Source organism: Schistocerca serialis, chromosome 1 (genome assembly GCF_023864345.2).
Source record: "Schistocerca serialis cubense isolate TAMUIC-IGC-003099 chromosome 1, iqSchSeri2.2, whole genome shotgun sequence".
In the NCBI taxonomy this organism is placed as follows: Eukaryota; Metazoa; Arthropoda; class Insecta; order Orthoptera; family Acrididae; genus Schistocerca; species Schistocerca serialis.
The window spans coordinates 771,094,764-771,104,681 of NC_064638.1; positions in this window are offsets into that span (position 1 = coordinate 771,094,764).

Below are 9,918 nucleotides of genomic sequence, written 5' to 3' on the forward strand. Positions count from 1 at the left end.
GATAGCAATCACTCGTGCGTTAACAGGGACTGTAAAAATAAAAACATCGACAACGGTTAGCGTATTGTGCGGGACGGCAAACCGGACATGTTCACGAGAAAACCACAGCCTGGAAATTCGAAGTTTTGGAGCTGTCAAATGTAAAGTGGACGCCTCGACTTCGACACATCACAGGACCCAAACTAAGTATTTTCGAACATTAGTTCCGTCTTGAAACTTTATCAGTTTACTTTCCTGCTCGAAATGCTAAGCGCTCCGCAGGCGCAGTCAGTGTGTTTATTTTACTGTTATGACTAATGTGCTCCATAGATGATTAGGATACGAATCGCAACCCGAAGAGGATCTGACACCACCGTTATAAAATTTAAACTCCCACAGCGCTTTCCGATCAATGGCTCCCTCTTAAAATATGACCTGTGGATCAAATGGACTTAGCGTAACGGGTTAAAGTAAACCGTTCCAAAAACGTTACTAGAGTTCAGTAATTGTTTTACGATGTTCGCAAGTCGTCGTTCTTTCGCACCAGCCTGAGCTATTGCTCATTCAGCTGCATCTTGGATACTAGCTGACATCCTTCGAGTCAGCTCAGCGGGTCCACGCCCAGGAAAATACACTCCTGGAAATGGAAAAAAGAACACATTGACACCGGTGTGTCAGACCCACCATACTTGCTCCGGACACTGCGAGAGGGCTGTACAAGCAATGATCACACGCACGGCACAGCGGACACACCAGGAACCGCGGTGTTGGCCGTCGAATGGCGCTAGCTGCGCAGCATTTGTGCACCGCCGCCGTCAGTGTCAGCCAGTTTGCCGTGGCATACGGAGCTCCATCGCAGTCTTTAACACTGGTAGCATGCCGCGACAGCGTGGACGTGAACCGTATGTGCAGTTGACGGACTTTGAGCGAGGGCGTATAGTGGGCATGCGGGAGGCCGGGTGGACGTACCGCCGAATTGCTCAACACGTGGGGCGTGAGGTCTCCACAGTACATCGATGTTGTCGCCAGTGGTCGGCGGAAGGTGCACGTGCCCGTCGACCTGGGACCGGACCGCAGCGACGCACGGATGCACGCCAAGACCGTAGGATCCTACGCAGTGCCGTAGGGGACCGCACCGCCACTTCCCAGCAAATTAGGGACACTGTTGCTCCTGGGGTATCGGCGAGGACCATTCGCAACCGTCTCCATGAAGCTGGGCTACGGTCCCGCACACCGTTAGGCCGTCTTCCGCTCACGCCCCAACATCGTGCAGCCCGCCTCCAGTGGTGTCGCGACAGGCGTGAATGGAGGGACGAATGGAGACGTGTCGTCTTCAGCGATGAGAGTCGCTTCTGCCTTGGTGCCAATAATGGTCGTATGCGTGTTTGGCGCCGTGCAGGTGAGCGCCACAATCAGGACTGCATACGACCGAGGCACACAGGGCCAACACCCGGCATCATGGTGTGGGGAGCGATCTCCTACACTGGCCGTACACCACTGGTGATCGTCGAGGGGACACTGAATAGTGCACGGTACATCCAAACCGTCATCGAACCCATCGTTCCTAGACCGGCAAGGGAACTTGCTGTTCCAACAGGACAATGCACGTCTGCATGTATCCCGTGCCACCCAACGTGCTCTAGAAGGTGTAAGTCAACTACCCTGGCCAGCAAGATCTCCGGATCTGTCCCCCATTGAGCATGTTTGGGACTGGATGAAGCGTCGTCTCACGTGGTCTGCACGTCCAGCACGAACGCTGGTCCAACTGAGGCGCCAGGTGGAAATGGCATGGCAAGCCGTTCCACAGGACTACATCCAGCATCTCTACGATCGTCTCCATGGGAGAATAGCAGCCTGCATTGCTGCGAAAGGTGGATATACACTGTACTAGTGCCGACATTGTGCATGCTCTGTTGCCTGTGTCTATGTGCCTGTGGTTCTGTCAGTGTGATCATGTGATGTATCTGACCCCAGGAATGTGTCAATAAAGTTTCCCCTTCCTGGGACAATGAATTCACGGTGTTCTTATTTCAATTTCCAGGAGTGTATATCAGCGACCCTGAAGCCATTGTGTACTGCTGGTGAACAGGGACCATCATTATGGGTTTCGCCGCCTGAAGACACTTGAGTGTTGAATAGGAGCGTGGATACCAAGGGGCTCTGGTCCTGTGCTGGCAGCACTCTGCGATGTGGTGTTGATAGAAGACAGTCAGTTCCTCCATCAGTAGTTGGTAGGCGGCGAGTAGCATGAAGTACATCTTTGTCTAGTTCAGAAACTGTGCTGGAGCATTTAGGACATAGATTCACTACAGTATCGTAACCATGGGATCGAGTGCTTTTACTGTGAATGTCATTGATCCCAATGATCAACTTATGACGAGAGCCAGAGCAGTGAAGCACTTAAAGGGAGCTAGTGTGAGGCTGTGAGGCGTGGCTCGGTTCGTAATGACTGCATGTGCCCTCCTTATTGTGCTTTATTCACTTAACAGGCTGTTAACTGCTGTGTCAGTTCCTCACTATGTGCTCTTGTGGAAGATATGGAGCTCCTTGCTACATGTGGGACAAACTGACGAATATTCTAGTCTTGCTTCCTTTGGTTTTCCATCGCAGCCTCCCTTCTGCTGAATGAGTATCCTCACTCGGCAGATAGTGTTGTAATTTGTCGTCGACCTGACCCACTTACGAGATACTGGATCGCTCCTTACTTCCGCCTCTGTCTCAGGCATGAGCTTGTCCATGACAATGTGAAAGACTTAAACAAAATTTTCTAATTTCTACCCGTTTACTATTCTGTGCCATAACAATATTCTTGTGTTTTCACCAGCTGCGACATAGTCGCATATATGAACACTGATCAAATACTGTCAAATGTTTTTTATTCCAATCTTTGATCACAATATCAATTCCTTTGACGATGACAGGTTTCAGTCAGTAATGACCATCCTTAGATCTTTTCAACACCATGTCCAAAAGTGACGATGCCATTACGGCCTTATCACTTTAGGACATGACGTAGGAAAGATCTGAGGACGATTAGCCGAGCGGTCTAGGGCGCTGCAGTCGTGGACTGTACAGCTGGTCCCGGCGGAGGTTCGAGTCCTCCCTCGGGCATGGTGGGTGTGTGTGTTTGTCCTTAGGATAATTTAGGTTACGTAGTGTGTAAGCTTAGGGACTGATGACCTTAGCAGTTAAGTCCCATAAGATTTCACACACATTTGAACAGATCTGAGGATGATCATTACTGACTGAAACCGGTCATCGTCAAAAGAGTTGATATTGTGATCAAAGACTGGAATAAAAACCATTCTTGTGTTTCGTCAGCAACTAGTCCACATCACTTTGCTCTGCACCTGGACTGAGAAATTTTGACCTTGTTTTCGTTGAAGTATTACCGAAGAACTGTTCGAAATCTTAGACGTCATTGCCCACAGTATGGTAGTTGTACTAATGTTTGATGTGGGCTCCACACAAAAAGCTAGAGAAGAAAATGCCATAAAAGAGAATGTGTTTCCTGTACGATCAGAAAGCTAGAAATTTGTAGCTGTCTGCAGCGCTTTCTCTGGCAGGGAGTATTTGTCGCGGCTCGGCCCCGGCTGCTGGGAAACAGATTGGCGGACATGTGCTGCGGGGGCAGCCGAAACGGGAAACATCGGCGGCGCTGTCGCTGTCGCTTTCAATTCGCGGCGGCCATTGCTGGCGTGATTTAAAGGAAAGGGGGCCGGCCTTTTGTGATATTTTTCAGCGACTCGCTGTCCGCGACAATGGCGGCGGGCGCGGCGCGTGGCGGAAGCGGCGCGGGTCGTTATGAGCCGGAAGCGGGCGTGCGGACTGCGGAGGCGGCCGGGAGCCGGCGGTAACGAGGGCGAAGCCACACAGCACGCAGCGGGCGGCCCGCGCAGCGGCACAGACGCCACTTGGCGGCGGCGGCGCCTCATTACCGGCCGCGAGACAATGCAGCCGCCACAAAGGCGACCGGCTTCCACCGCCCTTAGCACAACCCGACAGCGCCCTGCAAGTTCTCGCGCCCGTCTCCGTGGCTGAAAATGCGCCTATACGGCTGACCTGCACACCCTGGCGTGTTCTGCAAGCGCTCGTCTCTCCTGCGCCGTCATTTTCTCAAGTAACCTCACTAAGAGGTGAGAATAATAGCAAATGGTGGAGCCAGATCCCGCTGCAAATTTTCCTGTCGCTCGGTTTGTCTGGAGCCGTCCTCTGAGACAGCAGTCTGCAATCGCGATATTTATTACTTATCGTATGGTTTTACAAGTACACAAAACTGTTATTGTTGTGGTCTTCAGTCCAGAGACTGGTTTGATGCAACTCTCCATGCTACTCTATCCCGTGCAAGGCTCTTCATCTCCCAGTACCTCTTGCAGCCTACATCCTTATGAATCTGCTTAGTGTATTCATCTCTTGGTCTCCCTCTACGATTTTTACCCTCCACGCGGCCCTCCAATGCTAAATTTGTGATCCCTTGATGCCTCAGAACATGTCCTACCAACCGGTCCCTTCTTCTTGTCAAGTTGTGCCACAAACTACTCTTCTCCCCAATCCTATTCAACACCTCCTCATTAGTTATGTGATCTACCCATCTAATCTTCAGCATTCTTTTGTGGCACCACATTTCGAAAGCTTCTATTCTCTTCTTGTCTAAACTATTTATCGTCTACGTTTCACTTCCATCCATGGCTACACTCCATACAAATACTTTCAGAAACGACTTCCTGACACTTACATCTATACTCGATGTTAACAAATTTCTCTTCTTCAGAAACCATTTCCTTGCCATTGCCAGTCTACATTTTATATCCTCTCTACTTCGACCATCATCAGTTATTTTGCTCCCCAAATAGCAAAACTATCTACAATCAAATGGAAATGTCCAAATATAACATCCAGTCAAGAGATCTTTGAGTCACTTGATGTTAAGTTCTCAGATGACCGTCAAATGCTCGAAGGGGGCAACCCTAGGCAATGTAACCACTGTTTGCTCCTCCGCTCCGCTGTCGCATTCAGCAGATGGGCGGATACCCCAGTTCTTCATTGTGTATCCACCTTTTCCTTGCCCTGTCCTAAAGCGGTCCAGCCTCCACTACATTGGCGTGGTACTTCCAGTCCCCTCGACCTTGCTTGCTGGATCTTGAATCAGATATGCATTGTCAATAGGTTGTTCGTTACTGCGTTGTCTCCATTTGAAGGTCATTTGGCCGGCCGCTGTGACCGAGCGGTTCTAGGCGCTACAGTCTGGAACCGCGCGACCGCTACGGTCGCAGGTTCGAATCATGCCTCGGGCGTGGATGTGTGTGATGTCCTTAGGTTAGTTAGGTTTAAGAAGTTCTATGTTCTAGGGGACTGATGACCTCAGATATTTAGTCCCACAATGCTCAGAGCCATTTGAACCATTTTGAAGGTCACGTGAAAATAAATGATACTTTCTAAATCAACTCAGCGTGATTAGTATGTTTTCAGACGAGTTGTTGGTGGATCTTGTAAGGCTCATACAAAGGAGAGTTCTTATGATAAGCAATCTTTTTGAGCAAGTTTATGGTATCTGCTTTCCCCTTTAGATCTTGCGGAGCATTTTTAGCTACGACAGGCAGCCACTGAATGATAATAGTTCTAACGTTACCAGTGATAACTCATCTACATCTACATTTATATTCCGCAAGCCACCCAACGGTGTGTGGCGGAGGGTACTTTACGTGCCACTGTTATTACCTCCCTTTCCTGTTCCAATCGCGTATGGTTCGCGGGAAGAACGACTGTCTGAAAGCCTGCGTGCCCGCTCTAATCTCTCTAATTTTACATTCCTGATCTCCTCGGGAGGTATAAGTAGGGGGAAGCAATATATTCGATACCTCATCCAGAAACGCACCCTTTCGAAACCTGGCGAGCAAGCTACACCGCGATGCAGAGCGCCTCTCTTGCAGAGTCTGCCACTTGAGTTTAGATGCTAAACATCTCCGTAACGCTTACCAAATAACCCTGTGACGAAACGCGCCGCTCTTCTTTGGATCTTCTCTATCTCCTCCGTCAACCCGATCTGGTACGGATCCCACACTGATGAGCAATACTCAAGTATAGGTCGAACGAGTGTTCTGTAAGCCACCTCCTTTGTTGATGGACTGCATTTTCTAAGGACTCTCCCAATGAATCTCAGCCTGGTACCCAACTTACCAACAATTAATTTTATATGATCAATCCACTTCAAATCGTTCCGCACGCATACTCCCAGATATTTTACAGAAGTAACTGCTACCAGTGTTTGTTCCGCTATCATATAATCATACAATAAAGGATCCTTCTTTCTATGTATTCGCAATACATAACATTTGTCTATGTTAAGGGTCAGTTGCCACTCCCTGCACCAAGTGCCTATCCGTTGCAGATCTTCCTGCATTTCGCTACAGTTTTCTAATGCTGCAACTTCTCTGTATACTACAGCATCATCCGCGAAAAGCCGCATGGAACTTCCGACACTATCTACTAGGTCATTTATATATATTGTGAAAAGCAGTGGTCCCATAACACTCCCCTGTGACACGCCAGAGGTTGCTTTAACGTCTGTAGACGTCTCTCCATTGATAACAACATGCTGTGTTCTGTTTGCTAAACACTCTTCAATCCAGCCACGCAGCTGGTCTGATATTCCGTAGGCTCTTACTTTGTTTATCAGGCGATTGTGCGGAACTGTATCGAACGCCTTCCGGAAGTCAAGGAAAATAGCATCTACCTGGGAGCCTGTATCTAATATTTTCTGGGTCTCATGAACAAATAAAGCGAGTTGGGTCTCACACGATCGCTGTTTCCGGAATCCATGTTGATTCCTACAGAGTAGATTCTGGGTTTCCAAAAACGACATGATACTCGAGCAAAATAACAGGTTCTAAAATCCTACAACAGATCGACGTCAGAGATATAGGTCTATAGTTTTGCGCATCTGCTCGACGACCCTTCTTGAAGACTGGGACTACCTGTGCTCTTTTCCAATCATTTGGAACCTTCCGTTCCTCTAGAGACTTGCGGTACACGGCTGTTAGAAGGGGGGCAAGTTCTTTCGCGTACTCTGTGTAGAATCGAATTGGTATCCCGTCAGGCCCAGTGGACTTTCCTCTGTTGAGTGATTCCAGTTGCTTTTCTATTCCTTGGACACTTATTTCCATGTCTTTCGCGTACTCTGTGTAGAATCGAATTGGTATCCCGTCAGGCCCAGTGGACTTTCCTCTGTTGAGTGATTCCAGTTGCTTTTCTATTCCTTGGACACTTATTTCCATGTCAGCCATTTTTTCGTTTGTGCGAGCATTTAGAGAAGGAACTGCAGTGCGGTCTTCCTCTGTGAAACAGCTTTGGAAAAAGGTGTTTAGTATTTCAGGTTTACGCGTGTCATCCTCTGTTTCAATGCCATCATCATCTCAGAGTGTCTGGATATGCTGTTTCGATCCAATTACTGATTTAACGTAAGACCAGAACTTCCTAGGATTTTCTGTCAAGTCGGTACATAGAATTTTACTTTCGAATTCACTGAACGCTTCACGCATAGCCCTCCTTACGCTGCTTTGACATCGTTTAGCTTCTGTTTGTCTGAGAGGTTTTGGCTGCGTTTAAACTTGGAGTGAAGCTCTCTTTGCTTTCGCAGTAGTTTCCTAACTTTGTTGTTGTACCACGGTGGGTTTTTCCCGACCCTCACAGTTTTACTCGGCACGTACCTGTCTAAAAAGCATTTTACAATTGCCTTGAACTTTTTCCATAAACACTCAACATTGTCAGTGTCGGAATAGAAATTTTAGTTTTGATCTGTTAGGTAGTCTGAAATCTGCCTTCTATTACTCTTGCTAAACAGATAAACCTTCCTCCCTTTTTTTATATTCCTATTAACTTCCATATTCAGGGATGCTGCAACGGCCTTATGATCACTGATTCCCTGTTCTGCACATACAGAGTCGAAAAGTTCGCGTCTGTTTGTTATCAGTAGGTCCAAGATGTCATCTCCACGAGTCGGTTCTCTGTTTAATTGCTCGAGGGGCTTTATTAAACTGCGCCTCAGTTTATTGTCGTGTGCGCAACCTTTTCCCACACAGGAGCAAGAGGTTCTTCAGCAGATCACACAAGGGCGGTTGCAGAGCAGCGTAGAGTATTGCCGCCTGCATCCCAGCTGCTTCCGGGAAGCTTGTGAAATGTGTATTCATCTCTTGGTCTCCCTCTACGATTTTTACTCTCCACGCTGCCCTCCAATACTAAATTGGTGATCCCTTGATGCCTCAGAATATGCCCTACCAACCGATCCCTTCTTCTAGTCAAGTTGTGCCACAAACTCCTCCCCAATTCTATTCAATACCTCCTCATTAGTTATGTGATCTACCCATCTAATCTTCAGCATTCTTCTGTAACACCACATTTCGAAAGCTTCTATTCTCTTCTTGTCCAAACTATTTACCGTCCACGTTTCACTTCCATCCATGGCTACACTCCATACAAATACTTTCAGAAACGACTGCCTAACACTTAAATCTATACTCGATGTTAACAAATTTCTCTTCTTCAGAAACGATTTCCTTGCCATTGCCAGTCTACATTTTATATCCTCTCTACTTCGACCATCATCAGTTATTTTGCTCCCCAAATAGCAAAACTATCTACAATCAAATGGAGACGTCCAAATCTGACAACGAGTCGAGTTCTTTGAGTCACTTGATGTTAAGTTCTCAGCTAACCGTCAAATGCTCGAAGCGGGCAAGCCTTGGCAATGTGACCCATTGTTTGCTCCTCCGCTCCGCTGTCGCATTCTGCAGGTGGGTGGATACTCCACTTCTTCATTGTGCAACCACCTTTTCCATGCCCTGTCCTAATGCGGTCCAGCCACGACTACATTTGGCGTGGTACTTCCGTGTCCCCTCGACCTTCTTCGCTGGATCTTGAATCAGGTAAGCATTGTCGAGAGGCTGTTCGTTCCTGCATTGCCCCCATTTGAAGGTCACGTAAAAAGATCTGATACTTTCTAAATGAACTCAGCGTGATTAGTATGATGTCAGACGAGGTGTTGATGGTTGTTGTAAGCCTCATACAAAGGAGAGTTCTTATGATATGTAACCTGTTTGAGCCAGTTTATGTTATCTGCTTTCCGCTTAGATCTTGCGGAGTATTTTTAGCTAAGACAGACAGCCATTGAATGAGAGTAGTTCTGACGTTACCAGCGATAACTCTCATGGATTCATTAAGGTGCGCATCAGTCTTTGTCGTGTGGGCAGTCTTTTCCCACACAGGAGCACGATATACTCCAGCATATTACACAAGAGTGGTTGCAGCAAAGCGTAGAGTATTGCCGCCTGCGTCCCAGCTGCTTCCGGAAATCTTGTGAAATAGATTTACTCTTGAACCAAGTTTCCTATATAACTTGATGAACTGTTGTTTGAATGTCAAGGGCAGGCCTGTAGTGATTCCTAGATATAATGAATTGCAATTAAGTGATACTTCGATTCCATCGAAAGTCACGTGTAGCTTTCTTTGGGCTTCTTTGTTGCTTAGGAGGAATGAAGTAATCTCAGTTCTGTTTGGTTACACTGAAGTCTCAATTTATGAAAGTAATAATACAGTTTCACCAAATCATTTGTCAGCACACTCTCACTGTGAATCAGATCTTTGCTCTGGAACACTAATGCTAGGTCATCAACATACTGGATTTTCATGGGGTCCGTGTCTGGAATATCCTGGATATACAGTTTAAACAGGATGGAGGAAGTACTGATCTCTGAGACAGGCCGTTATTTATAGTTCTCCATCTGGTAGCTTGTCTGTTCAGGAACACCCCGAAGCATCTGTCAGAAAGCCTGATGTTAACTAGAAACGCCAGCTTATGGTATGGGATGATTTCAGTAAACTTTAACGTCCATCCCTCTCTCCACACAGTGTCATAAACTGCAGCTAATTTGACACTCGCTGAAA